At 46.3% G+C, this 14,638-nt stretch overlaps 1 protein-coding gene and 1 long non-coding RNA gene across 3 annotated transcripts in view; one reads left to right on the top strand and one right to left on the bottom strand.

Annotated features, from left to right (window-relative positions):
- Positions 1-14,638, top strand: part of Alpk2 (alpha kinase 2) — a 136,108-nt gene that overhangs the window by 26,511 nt on the left and 94,959 nt on the right. The gene's annotated exons all lie outside the window — the stretch shown is intronic.
- Positions 1-14,638, bottom strand: part of LOC143269604 (uncharacterized) — a 63,428-nt gene that overhangs the window by 44,317 nt on the left and 4,473 nt on the right. The gene's annotated exons all lie outside the window — the stretch shown is intronic.

Genomic DNA, 14,638 nt, shown 5'->3' with positions numbered 1-14,638 from the left:
AGGGCTTGCTAGCTACAGGTCAAGGGTGCTTGTCAGGGAACAGAGACAGAGAGCTAATAAATTACCCAAGAGAGAAACATCAACCATCACATTAACACCTACAGACAGCTTGAAAGCATTTTACTTTTTTTTTTTTCTTTAAAAATATAGGAATTGGGAGGGGTGGAGGAAAACAGGACTGGATGTTTTCTACCTCACAGTGAAAGCAAACAGCACCGATGTGTGTACAAATGGGAAACTGTGTGACCCTTTATGAATAGAATTTAAACATAAGAATCTGTCCAGGACCAACACCTTAAGGGACAGATCCTGTTCTAGTCAGGATTATTATTGCAGTGATGAAACATCATGACCAGAAGGAAGTTGGGGAGGAAAGGGCATATGCCTCCATATTTTCATCACTGAAGGAAGTCGGAACAGGAACTCAAACAGGGTAAGAACCAGGAGGCCCGAGTTGATGCAGAGGCCATGGAGGAGTGCTGCTGACTGGATTGCTCCTCATGACTTGTTCAACCTGCTTTTTTATAGAACCCAGGACCACTAGTCCAGAGTGGCTCCACCCATACTGGGCTAGCCCTTCCCCCATCAATCACTAATTAAGAAAATGTGCTACAGGCTTGCTTACAGCCTGGTATTATGGAGGCATTTTCTCACCCGAGGCTCACGCCTCTCTGATGACCCTAACTTGTGTTAAGTTGACATAAAACCAGCCAGCCCAGAGCCCTCTTGGTCACAGAGGTGTTTTTGTTGTTGCTGTTTTTTTTTTTTTTTAATTATTTAATGTTTTGGGGACAGGGTGTCACTTTGTATCCCTGCCAGGCCTGGAACTCACTATGTGGACCAGGCTGAAAAGAGGCATTTTTGAAGGTCAGGGTCACATCCTGCTGTGTTGAGAGTGTATATATATAGAAGGCAGGTAAGAGGATAATGAAAGAAGCCCTGCTGGCATGCTCACCAACTCTGCTCTGGTACTGGCTGGGCTGGGGCAAGCCTGAAGGTTGCAAGAGAATGTTTACACAGACACAATAAATGAATGTGCCCATGAAATGAACAGGGTAGATATTATGCCCCGGAATCTATATACACTTAGAGCCTTGGACTCTAGCCTCATTTGGAAATAATGTCTTTGCAGTTGTAAATGAGCGTCTATGAGATTAGAGTAGGCCCTAAATGAGGATTGGTGTCCATAGAGAAAGGGAGCAAGCTAGAGGAGGTGGATGCTGAGCAAAAGCGTGAAGCAGCTACAGGCTAAGAATTGCCCAAGACTGCCAGCAAGTCGAAAGCAAAGGAAGTTTCTTCCCGAGAGCCTTCATGGGTAGCCTGACTTCGATGGTGCTCTGACTCTGGACTTTTACTCTCCAGACACTTGAAAGAATACATTTCTGTTGTTTATGTCACCTGGCTTGTGGAGATTTGTTACAACAGTCCTAGGAAACCCATGCACGGTATTTCTGAGCAGTCAAGCAGGAAGAACGCTGCCTCTGGTCTATTGGACACAGTCCAGCAGCATCTTATGACATAGAACTGGCTCCTAGCACATACCCTGAGTTTATCTTGGTCACATGGGAATCATCTGCTGCTCAAAGTTAAAGAATACTTCCCAACTATGCCCCAAATTGGACATTGTACCACCTTCCTGTCACTAAAAATATACCAGAGACAACCCAGAGAGAAAGTTTTGGTTCACGGCTTTGGAAGTTCTGGCCCACGATTGATGATGGCTCCTTTGCTTTGAGGCCCATAGAGAGGCAGTGTATCATGATGGAACTCCTGGAACACGTGGAGGAAAGCCATTCACTTCATGGCCAAGGAGCCCAAGAGAACAAGGAAACACCTGGACTCCTATAATCCACTTCAAGGGCATGTCCCCAATACCCAAAGGCCTCCCCAACCCTCCCATTTGTTTCTTTATGTTCTTTCGTGATGTTTGAGCCAGTGTGAGGACTGGTTGGCCTGAAAGGTCCAAAATACTTTTACCCATGTATCTGGTAGCTGATATCATAAATGTCTCCTCCACACTGATTCTCATCCCCCAGAGGCAGAAACTGACTTTCTTTCAGGACAGGTAACAGAGCTACAAGTCTCTGGTGCCCACTTCCACACCAAAAGCACCACATTATTGTGGCCAAAGAAAGCCATGTAGAGATAGAAACACAGACTACCTTTTGAAGAACGGAGTGGGAAAGTCATGTGTCAGCAAGGTGTACATACTCAGATTGGGAAATTAATGGCCTTTTTTTTTGGGTAAAGATTATGTGTATGTATATGTGTCATGTGAGATACACATGGAGGTCAGAAGAGGACACTGGCTGTCCTGGAGCTGTCCTTATAGGCAGTTGCAAGCCACCGGATGTTGGTGTTAGGAATGAACCTCAAGTCCTCTGGAAGAGAAATACATACTCTTAACCTCTGAGCCATCTTTCCAGACCCACCAAAGTCAAATTTTATACTCTGTTATATCTTCCATCCATGGATTATTTAGTGGATCTTTAAAAAATCCACATATCCTTGTCCCTCTTAAAACAAAAGTCCCACTCCCCGTGACTACCCCTTTTCTGTGGAATACTTTTTATCAATTCTTAATCCACTCATTTATTCAACAAGAAGAACACTTAGTATTTTTAGTCACAGATCCAGTAAGGGGGTACTGAGTCTCATGTGATGTCATATTCTAGTGGAGGAAACAGACATAAAAATAAGTAGTTAATTATTAGAAGAAAAATATATTATTTATTACATCCCAGACACTAGGTTTTATTATTATATGTGTTTATACTCATAGCTATATTTGAAAGGCTGTTTTAGAGGTAGATCTAAGACTTTGGTAATTTCTCAACCTTATCTCTTGTTTTCTGTTTATCTCACTTGGTGTGTATAGATAGAGGCATACACAAATGTTTGTACATGTGCATGTGTGTGCAGGTGTATGTGAAGGCTCAAGGTTAATACAAGTATCATTCCCCAATCTCTTCTTCTCCTTAATTTTTTTTAGACAAAGTTCTCACTGAGCCTGGAGCTCACTGGTTTGTCTAGATCGGCTAGCATCAGGCTCTAGGGAATTCTCCTGTGTCTACTCCCTAGCACTATAGGTGCCCACTTTTTATACGGGTGCTAAGACTATGAACTCAGGTCCCCATGCTTTCACAGCAAGCCCTTTACCAACTGAGTATCTCTCCAGCCCTTCTGATCATTGCTTACATTTTGCTGAGCAGACAGACCTCATGAGCCTTAGGACATGTAGCACATTCCTTCGGCTACTTTGGTCTGAGAGTTCAACGTCAGAGCTTGTTGTTTGTGTCTAAGAACTTTGTTCAGTCCCTGAGAAAATCCTCAGTCCCTTTCTATGCACAATCACCCAAGGACACCTCAACCCTCTTAGGTACCCCAAAGCCCTGAGTGTCTAACTATGAGTGAGGTTTAGGGAAATTTATGACTCAGTGACATCTTCATTTTTCAAGGAAATACCAAAGAGCACAGTCCGATAACGGTGGAATTGTCACCATCAACAACCACTTACAAAAGACAGGGTGTTATTTCCTACATTAATAGAAGAAACTGAGGCTAACTTGTCTGTATTGATATTTCAAGTTGTCTCAAATTGCCTTTCTTTCTTTCTTTCTTTCTTTCTTTCTTTCTTTCTTTCTTTCTTTCTTTCTTTCTTTCTTTCTTTCTTCCTTCCTTCCTTCCTTCCTTCCTTCCTTCCTTCCTTCCTTCCTTCCTTCCTTCCTTCCTTCCTTCCTTTCTTTCTTTCTTTCTTTCTTTCTTTCTTTCTTTCTTTCTTTCTTTCTTTCTTTCTTTTTTTAGAGGCTCTCACTGTACAGCCCCAGTTGACCTGGAACTCTATGTAGACCAGACTGACCTCAAACTCACAGAGATCCCCCTGACTCTGTCTCTGCCTTCAGAGTGCTGGGATTAAAAGTGTGCACTACAACACCAAAAGAACGCACTTGGAACAGATTAAAACTGGCATTTTGGAGCTAGGAAAGAAAGCTAGTTTGGATCAACAGCACTTTTCTTCTCTGTTCTTTTCTTATTGGAGTTAAAATTCCACTAACGTGTTTGATCAAGACCTCACTGGGTAGAAATAAAGATGACTGAATCTCATTATGTCCTGGCTAAGTGGTGATGGTTTTCATCCAAGGTTGGAAAGCATTATGTGAACTCTGTGTTCTGTGTGCTTAAGTAGGTGTAACAAATCTTAAGGATGACTGGTAGAATTTTCTAGCACTTAAAGGGCGTCTGTTCCCAGCATGGGGCTTCCCTGACATTCTTCCTGAATGAATTCAGAAGGTGTGTCTCATATCCATTTACCATCACCATGCTTAGAGTCCTACTTGAATGGGTCCCGAGGGTCTGACGAGAATCTCCCATTTAGTCTCCAGGGTGATAGATCCCTTCCAAGAATTCGCTGTCCATCATCACTTCCCGGTTGTGACTTCAGTAGGTGGCTATCTCAGAGAATGATCATAGGTCAGCTCTTAGCACATTTGCTCACCTGTTCCTGGAGACAGGCATTTGGTAGCTCTTGTGAGAATGCTAACCCTTTAGGACAAAGCATGTGAGTGACATATTGATCCGAGTCCCTCTTCAGACCTTGGAACAACCAGGGAAAGGTACACTCATCAATAGTCACTGGAAATACACAGTCTCTTACAAGGTCCTTCCGTCCACATCTCCTGAGGACTGAGAGCAGACCAGGAGTGTTAGGGACATTCTTGGTCCCCCTCTGTAATGAAAGTCACAGCCCAGAGCTTCTGAGGATTGAAAAGATGGAGAAGTCTCACTGAGGCAGAAACCTCAGGATTCTAGCACTTAGGAGTGTTTGGCCAACACCCTCCAAGACTCTTAGTAAGAATTCATGGCATGCTTGTGGCAGAACTGAAACCAAACCAGGCCTGTGGGTTGGCAGGACTGTGGAGACGGACATCGGACTCAGGAGAAAGCTAAGTGGGTGTGCAGGACTGTGGGGACAGAGACAGCATGGAGGACAGGGTCCACTTGTCAACATGTCTCTTTGTGATAAGCAGCCTCAGACGTATTTTCTCTCCCTTATGCACACAGCTGATGACATCTCGCCAAAGCCTTCAGGCCTTCTCTGTTGCACCCCAGGGCCTAGAAGCTTCTCCTGGCCTCTTCTGACTTGTGATAGACTCTCACTCTGTGGTAGGGCTGTCACCTTGTGCCTCTGTTTAGTTTGCCTCTGGGCTTTATCACCTTGGCTTCCTGCCTGGCCCTCTCCCTTGTCCCTGAGTCCTATGATACTGGGTCAGTCCCAGAACCTCCTACCCTGGGACATCAAACCAGGCTCAGCCGGACTCCAGCTGAATAGGAAGGCCAGAACTCTGGACCTTTTTCTCCATAACATGCCACACCTAGAGATGGGATGGCCTGTGAGAGGCATTTGAATGTGGGGTGGTCTGATCGATGCTGCTTATTTTAATCTGATTGGGCTGCCTAATAAAATGCCATAGATGGAATGGCTTAAACACACAAACGTGTTTCTTATTGTTCTGGAGGTTGGGAATTCCAAGATTAGTGTTCTGTAGTCAAGGTCTCAGGCTGGTGAGGTCCAGTAAGGGTGGGCCACCTTCCTGAACTGCAGAAGGCCATCCTCTCACTGGGAGAGGCAGAAAGTATGATTCTTCTGTTTCTTCTTGTAAGGGCGCTAATCTTGTCAAAAGGGCCCTACCTTTTAGTGATCTAAACCAATCACTTCCATAAGCTCCATCTGTAAATACTACTATACTTACACTTAAAGCTTCAACACATGAATTTGGCGTGGTAGACACAATTCAGTCTACATCACTTTGCCAGATAAAAAAGGTGTCCTGGTCATGTTCAGGGACAGGCTAAACCAGGCTAGTAAAGTGCAGACAGGGACCCCTTGGTTCAGAATTAGAGATCTGAAGCATCCTCTGACACTCTATTGGAAACCCGCGAGGCCACTCTGGATCAGATGCCCAAGCTCAAATCTTTGCCATACTTCTTACTAGGAAAGGTGGTTTAAACTTTATCTGCCTCCATTTCCATACCTGTAAAGTGGAAATACTAATAGCGCCTATCTTGCAGGGTTGAGTCAAGATTAAACAAGGTAAAACACACGGAAAAAGTTTTTTTCAATAGTGCCTGTTGCTAGAAAATGTCGAGGAAATGGTAACTCTTTACTCTGAGGTCTCTTGTGTGCTGTAAGACACACATAGTCACTCTTTGGTCATGAGAATGTGAAAGTGGGACCAGGCTTCCTGGCCAAAGCATTTCAGAGAAGATGAGTCAGAATATGCCTCTGAATGCTTGACAGGAGTCTTGGGGTGGACTGTTGAGCTGCTAAAGAGGAAATGTTCCTTCTGTGGGTCCTAGGAAACCCCAACTCAGGCCAAGAATGTAGGGTCTGCTTGGGTAAGACTCATGCACAGAAGGAATGTGGCTGCTGGAGCCATGAGATAGCCCAGGATCAAATCCTGGGAGCATTAACCGAGTTCTAAGCTGTCATGGAGCTCAGGCATGTGAACCAGGTCTCACAGCACATTCCAACCTCATGGCCTCGACCCATGCTGTTCCTCCTCTCTTGAATGTTCTCTCCCAACATAGCTCTAGGTTTATTTTTTTAAAAAAATTACCTAGTCACAGATCCCATCTCTAACCAACCGTTAAAACAGCACCACCTGCCCCGCCCCGCCCCAGCATGGCCTGCTTTTCATGACTTGCCTCTCTCTTCATGGAGCACATGACACAATATGTATACATGCTACCTAAAAATACACTGTGGTATACCAGCTATGTGCACACGGCATCTGCACATGTGCATGTTTTGACACATAACAAACCGTGTATGTTTAAAGCGTTCAGTTTGATTAGTGCTAACACATGCACAAGTCCAATGGAACCACTGACCGTGATCAAGATTCCTGGAGCCGCAGGAGATTTCTTCTGCCCCTTCACGATCCTTCCTGCCCCTGTCCTCCCAACCATCCTGAGAAGGTAAACCATGTGCTTTCTGTCCTCATAGACAGGTTTATCTTTTGTAGAACTTTCTGCCAACGAGATTGTATGGCGTGTTCTCTTGTCTCTGTCTTCTTCCCCACCCCCCACCCCCGCCCCCCTCACCATTCCCCATAATCATCTCAAGCATCATCCTGGCTGTTTGGTGTATGGTAAGTTCATCCCTTTTGCCGCATTCCCACATTTCAGTGTTCAGAGGTACTACAGCGTATTAATCTGTCCACCTGCTTACAGACATCTGGGGTCTTCCCGGTAGTGATGCATATTTATCTGCAACTTTGTTGATAGTGACTCTCTGCCTCCTGGTATGGGACTCACATGGACTGCAAGTGCCGTGGGAGCTAAGACTTGTCCTGTCTGTTCCAGCACCAAGCACAGTGTCTCTTCGTTGGCAATCAATAAAGTTTTGTGGCCTGCTTACAGTTGTAGCCAGTGGTTTTTTTGTTTGTTTTGTTTTTGCTCTGTTCTTCAGAGGCTTGCCCAGAGGGAGGGCAAGAGCTGTTCCACACTTAGCTACCCAAGTCTGGGAATATGATTTGAGTTACGGTGGCCTCCTGGTGGTTGGCTGTCAGTATTTTGTAGAGATGGCCGTTTAAAGGCATTATGAAGACTGACTCACTTTCAGTGGGGCCCCCACCATCCCCCGCTGCAGCCACAGAGCACCACTGTGTCAGCCGTCCTTGTCATCATTGGAGCAGCAGGGTAAGGAGCCCTGGCCATTCTGTGGCTGCCTCTTTCTGTTCTTGTCATCCTGCATCCCCTGGGCTGCTGCCCCAGCAGGTGGACGAAGTTCTTCCTCCAATTAGAGTTGCCGGTTATCTCTAGCCGGCCTCCTGCCAGCTGCCACACTGTCCCCCGTCCCGTCCCGTCTCCCGTTCTCCCCCCCCCCCCCCCGCTGTTTATCTCTTCGCCTGGCAGCTGCTGTTTTGCCCTCATTTACCTAGTGGGTACCAGATGACGGCAAGGCTGACACACGAGGTGCTTGGTTAGGAAGTTAAAACTGGTCGCGGCGGGCACCGCGGCGGCCCTGGACAGAGCAGCAGGCAAAGAGAAGCAATTAAGCTGGGATTGACTTCCCCCTTGCTCAGAGCAGGTCTGAGCCAGCTTTTTACAATCTTACCATATTTGTCATCGTTATTATGAGTGGTGCTGGGGACGGAACTTAGGGTCCCACAGGTTAGCTAAGCCAGCCTCTGTGATGAGAGAGTTCTCAGTTCCGGTTTTCTCCTCCTTCCTCCCTGGATCCAGTAATTAGTTTTGATATTTATTTATTTGCTTTTTAAAAGCAACATCGATTCTGAACAGTCATGGGTTTTATATATATATATATATATATATATGGTGGCAGCTTGCAGGCAATGACCGGGAATGCAGCCCAACTTGAGCAGTAACCCGAGTGACAGCTGGCCGTCCGAAAATCTAATAAGGGGACTTTCACCTTTCTTGAGCTTGTGGTGTCAACAGAACTGGGAGCAACTCTGACTTTGCTGATGGATTTCATGAGCGTCAGCATCGCCAGGCGCTAGTTATCATGGCAGAAACCCATCGCCAACCCTAGACTGAGCCCATCCAAGCCTGAACTTGAACAAGACCTCAGGGGATTCACGAGAACGGTTAAACTCGAGAAGCCCGTGAACTGAGGATTGTTGACTTCTGTTATCCACAGTACTGGGACGCTCAACACCGATGCTCAACCTCTCCTACGCCCCAGTTACGCTTTGGTTGGTCAAATCCCATTGGTTTGGCTCACTTGTTACACTCTAACCCCAAATGTGTAAGTGTATGTATGATATGTGTAAGTCTATGTGTGTACTGTCCAGGAATGTGGGTATTCAAGGGTCACGGCACACATGTGGAGGTCAGAAGACAACCTTTGTGTGTTGGTCCTCAACTTTCCACCTTGTTTGAGACAATGCATAAGGCAGGTTAGACCGCCCATGAGCTTCTGGAGCTTCCCCCCTCCATCTTCCGTCTTCCTGTAGGAGCATGCTGGGATTTCAGACATTCTTTGTTGCTATGTCTAGCTTTTATGTGGGTTCTGGGGGGTCCAAATTCAGGTCATCAGGCTCGTGTAGCAAACATTTTTACGTGCGGAGCCATCTCCCCAGTCCCCACCTTGGTGTACTTTATAACTCAGTCCAGGCTCAGAGAGATCTCAGGACCCAAACAAAGTAACAAAGCTAATTAGAATCAAAGCTAGACTCGGAACCTAAACACTCTGTTTCCCAGGACCCCGAGTCCATGACATGGTTCACAAAAGCACACCTTACCAGAACTTCCTACAAATAAAGTCTACTAACATGCAGGCTGGAACACAGCACAATGGGAATGATAGCAGGACTTCCTCCAAACACGAGGATTCATTGAATGTCTACAATGTGCCAGGGACCATTCTAGAAACGGGTGACTCACTCATGTACACTAGAGTCCTGGATCTTCAGGGATAAGGGTAATATGAAGAGTCAGATACCTAACAAGCTAGCAAGTACATGATGTATCAGGTTAAAAAAAAAAAAGGCAGGTAGAGGTAAGGTGGGCCAGGGAAGGTGGTCTCTCTGTGCATCATGAGCAGAGAGGTGGAGGGGGAAGAGGGAGGCTGATACAGTAATCATCTGAGGGAAGAACATTCTCATCAGGATGAAGCTGGGAGCTGGGAATGCGTCAGACCACTGTCCATCTTAGCTTTATTAGCAAGCACTAGGTCCCAGAGAGAGATCCTGTATTAAAAAAAAAAAATAGGGTAGATAGCTCCTGAAGAATGACACCTAAGGCTGGCCTCTGGGCTGCACATGCATGTGCACACATGTTCATGGAGGTCCACACATGTGTGTATATCCACACAAACATACATATACATACATCAAAAATAATTTTTTAAAAGCCCTTCTAATACTCAGCTGGGCTGGTAGCTGCTGACCTAGGAGGCTGGTCCTGCTTTGCACTTTGTAATGGTTAAATCCCTTAACCTGGTGTCATTTCCCAGTGCTGTAGATTTGGTTATTATCCAGAGCTGTTAAGAAGCTTACCTAGTGTCACCCAGCAGTGGTCAATTGTGACCCCAGGCATCACTGCTGCTGTCCCTTAGCCCGGGTGCACTTGGTGAAGAGTAAAAGCAGACCTGCCCTATAATTTACTCTCACATGATTCCTGATGTCCGTGTCTCTTGTGTTATGCTCTATGTGGTAGCCCCTGGCTTCTGGGACTGCCACCCCAGTGCGTTGTTTTGCAGACCCTCCCACATGACCCGATCGATCGTCTACTGCTCTGGCCCATCTGCCCAGAATACCTCCCCTTCTATCCCACACAACCCAACTTTAATCCTTCCCACTGGGTTCGAGTTCCCCGTGCTGGCTGCACTCCCTGAAGATCTAGGCCACCTTGACCTCTCCCCTGCTAACCACCAGAAGCCTCAGCACGCCTTTTGGAATGTGATGACACTCAGGTTTGTAAATCATGCACGGTCTCATTTCATTCCTGAAGTAGTAGCTCAGCTCCCCGATCGGAGCAAGTAAATCTTATGCTAATTTTTAAAATTTCCATCATCAAGTCCTGTGGCATGTGCTGGGAAGGCAGTGTTGATTATATTTGAGAGTTGGGTGTTTCTGCTCCAATACATAACAAGAGCCTTCCCTCCCCACCCCTGGTCAGTGGTCTACAATGTACTGAGCATCTTACAGAACTGTCTTCCCTTCTGACCTGAATGGATCTTTAATCTGCTTTCCCATGAACTGGAGCCTGAGGTCTACACCCCTTAGCGCAGGATAGAAAACATTTCCCCATCTTGACACCGCCGTTTCTTGGCAGGTGACCTTATCTCTTGATTCACCTGGGTCAGCTTCGATTTTTCCAGCATGGTTCCCATCTCTGTCTGTTGTTTGGAGGTGTTAAGATGATCCCTGTGCACTCTTTAATGCGCCCTGGGAGATAGCTCAAATGAAGACCCGAGGTTTTGATCCCTAGAACTCAAGTTTTAAAAAAAAGTTGGACACGGTGGCCCATGTTTATAATCGCAGTGCTGGGGAGGTGGAGACCTGGGCCTCTGGAGCTCACTGGCCAGCCAGGCTAGCCTCATCAGCAAACTCCTGACTCAAAATCCAGGTGGACATCTTCTGAGTACTGGCACCTAAGGCTGACCTCCGGCCTCCACACACACATGTGCCTGCCCCCCTGAATGTGCCTACACACACACACACACACACACACACACACACACACACACACACTGATTAAAATCAAGTGTCCTGATTGAATAGTAAATGGTGGTATTTCCCTATGTGCCCACCTGTCGCGGTCCCTTACTTTAAATAAGGAACGGTCAAATGTTTGCTGGTGAACTCCTGGACGTTTCCTCCCTCTCTCAGTTCTTCTGTCTCGGTTGATCTCTCTACTCTCCCAGTCCCCAGCAAATGCCATCTTTCCTTTCAAAACCAGACTATGCATTTCCTAGACCTGCTTTAAGCTACCCAGGAAACCTTTACTCCCTCTGTTGCCCGGTACCCAGAGCCCACACAGTGGGCATGATTTTTAGTGGCCCTTAGTAGGCACTGCCCTATATTTCAGCCATCTGTATAGACATTTCATTTCCCCTATCAGATGGGAAGGTAGGGCCTGTTGAAACTGTCTAGGAATTAAGCATTTTTTTTTCTGCCTAGTGGCTAACACACTGTGGTGTTTTGAATGATAATGTTTCCCACAGGCTCAGACGTTTGAATGCTTTGTCCCTAGCTGGTGGCACTGTTTGGGTAGGCTTAGGAGGTGTGGCTTTGCTGGAGGAAGTGTGTCACTAGGACATGCTTTGGTGTTTCAAAGCCACACACCATCCCCAGTTTGCTCTCTGCTTCCTGCAGAGAAGTTCAGCTTCCAGTTCTAACCACCATGTCTCCACTCTGCCATCATGGACTTTTACCCCTCTGGATCAGTCATTCTAAATCAACTGTTTCTTCTCTAAGTTACCCTGGTCCTAGCGTTTTATCACAGTTTATCACAATAGAAGAGTAACCAACACACACACACACACACACACACACACACACACACACACACACACACACACACCAGTCTGTATAATAGACATTCCCCATCTGGGTCACTGAAGACAAGTCACATCGTCTCTGGGTCTCAAATCCAGCATCTATAAAATATATCATTTTTTTTTCAATCTACGAGGAAAGACGAAACCTCATTTTCAAGCATGTAGCGCAGGATTACTAGAGGGATTGAGGCAAGCAAGAAACAGGGAGATCACCCAGAGATCAGCGTCCTCAGGAAGCCACCGCCTCTTGGGCTGAAGAAACAATGGAAAGAGTAAGGACTAGGTTCCTCACAGACCTCACAACCTCACAGAGGTTGGCCGCTGGTGGGTGGTCCCTGCGACCCGAAGCTGCCAAAGACACAAAACCGGGGAAGATGCCCAAGGCTGGCTCCTCCCTTCCTCCCATCCTCTAATTCCCTGTCTCTCTTTGGTCAGATACAGCAAAAATTCAGCCACCTGGGATCCAGGGTGGCTCAGCCACAAAGGGTCAGCCCTGGTGTCATAGAACAGAATGACAGAAAGACAGATGTGGCAGAGGGCCAGACGGGTCTGGTCACAGATCCGAGCCTCCTTCTAGCTCTTTAGTTGTATAATGGTTCAACACACTGGTTGAATAAATTATGGAACGGATTAGTAAATATATGATCAATGATTTCCTCCTTTACTTTAAAATGTCCCTAGCTGCTTATAGAAAACACAACAAGGATGTTCTATGTGTCTTTAGTATTGTAATTTTATTTCTATGACAAGCACAGGCACGAGGCTTGGAAAAATCCAACACCTTGGGCTGAGGGTATAGTTCAGTGGGATAGCATGTACTAAATATGCACAAAGCCCTAGGTTTAATCTCCAGCATGGAAGAAGGAGGAGAAGGAGAGGAAGAGGATGACAATAGCGATGTTGAGGAGGAAGAAATCACCGAGTTCTGTCTCCTTCCGTTAGCTCTTTTGGATAAATCAATGAAGATCACTGACAGCAGCAGCAAGCCTTAGGTATTAAAATACAGACACAGGTAAGCTCACTCTTGCCGGGCGGTGGTGGCACACGCCTTTAATCCCAGCACTCGGGAGGCAGAGGCAGGCGGATCTCTGTGAGTTCGAGGCCAGCCTGGGCTACCAAGTGAGTTCCAGGAAAGGCGCAAAGCTATACAGAGAAACCCTGTCTCGAAAAACCAAAAAAAAAAAAAAAATACAGACACAGGACGCCCTTAACCTGGTTCTGTGACAAGGCAAGGACACAGATGTCATCGTGGAGTTATTTATTGAGCTATGTCCTCTCTTCTCTCCTCGTGGCATGCCTAGGCAAGGCTCAGACAATCCACAGCCTGGCTGCAGGGTGAAGACCCTGCAGACATTTTCTTCCCAACTCTTGCTCTCCTCCACTGGAGAGCGGGGCGTACGGTGAAGCGGAATGGCCCTGGCCCAGGGCGGTGGCTCAACACTCAAGCTATAGAGGGAGTCTAAGTTTTACCTCTAGCCAGGAGGCGCAGTTTGATTTTTCAGCGATGGGTGGGAGGATGGCTTGGCATCAGGGAAATGGCCCCAGAGCAGACATCAAGGAAGAACAGCAGCTATAACTCACTTTTCAACTCACATGGGAATCCCTGTTCCGATGTTGTGCGTTTCAGACAGGACCTCATGTGCCCCAGACTGGCCCCCAACTTACTATGAATTTGAGGATGACCTTGAATTTTGATCCTCTTCCCTCTACCTACCAAGGGCTAGAATTACAGGTGTGTACAGCCCTGTGTGCTGGCTTATTCTGAGTCAACTTGACACAAGCTAGTGTCATTGGAGAGGAGGAAACCTCAGTTGACAGAATGCTTCCGTAAGATCGGGCTGTAGGCAAGCCTGTAGGACATTTTCTTATTAGGGATCCATGGTAGAGGGCCCAGCACTTGGTTGGAGGTGCCATCCCGGGGCTGGTGGCCCTGGGTTTCTATAAGCAAATAGGTTGGGCAATCCATGATGAGCAAGCCAGAAAGCAGCGTTCCTCCATGGCCTCTGCATCAGCTTCTGTCTCCAAATTCCTGCCCTGTTTGAGTTCCTGTCCTGCCTTCCTTCAATGATGAACAGTGATATGGAAGCATAAGCCAAATAAACTATTTCCTCCCCAACTTGCTTCTGGTTCATGGTGTTTCATCACAGCAACAGTGACCATGACCCGAAGGAGTTTCTGGGATTGGTCTCCTCCCCATCCCATCCCATTGATGCAGGCAGCCTTCTCCTGTTCCCAGTTCAATCACACCTGCCCATATTTTAACCTCTGAATCAGAATTTCTGGGCATGGAGTCCAGGCATAAGTTTGCTTATGCTTATTTTACATAAATGTAAATATATATGTAAATACATAAAATCTGTCTTTTGCACTGTACTGATAAATTGGTTGATACCTCTGAGACCAATCAGGGCAGCAGTCCCACACTGTATTAGCTGCTGTAGAATGCATCACTGCCATATAGCTGTGATTAAAAGTCAATGGAGTATTATTTAACACCAACCTCTGTGAATATGTAAAACTTGACCAATTGTATTAGATCTTAATAACTCAGTAAAACCCCTTTTTAATAACTATATTAAAAGACAATACATACTCACACACACACAC

This window comes from Peromyscus maniculatus, chromosome 19 (genome assembly GCF_049852395.1).
Source record: "Peromyscus maniculatus bairdii isolate BWxNUB_F1_BW_parent chromosome 19, HU_Pman_BW_mat_3.1, whole genome shotgun sequence".
Classification (NCBI taxonomy): Eukaryota; Metazoa; Chordata; class Mammalia; order Rodentia; family Cricetidae; genus Peromyscus; species Peromyscus maniculatus.
The sequence above is the reverse complement of the archived record's forward strand: the minus strand, read 5'-3'. Positions and strand labels throughout refer to the sequence as shown.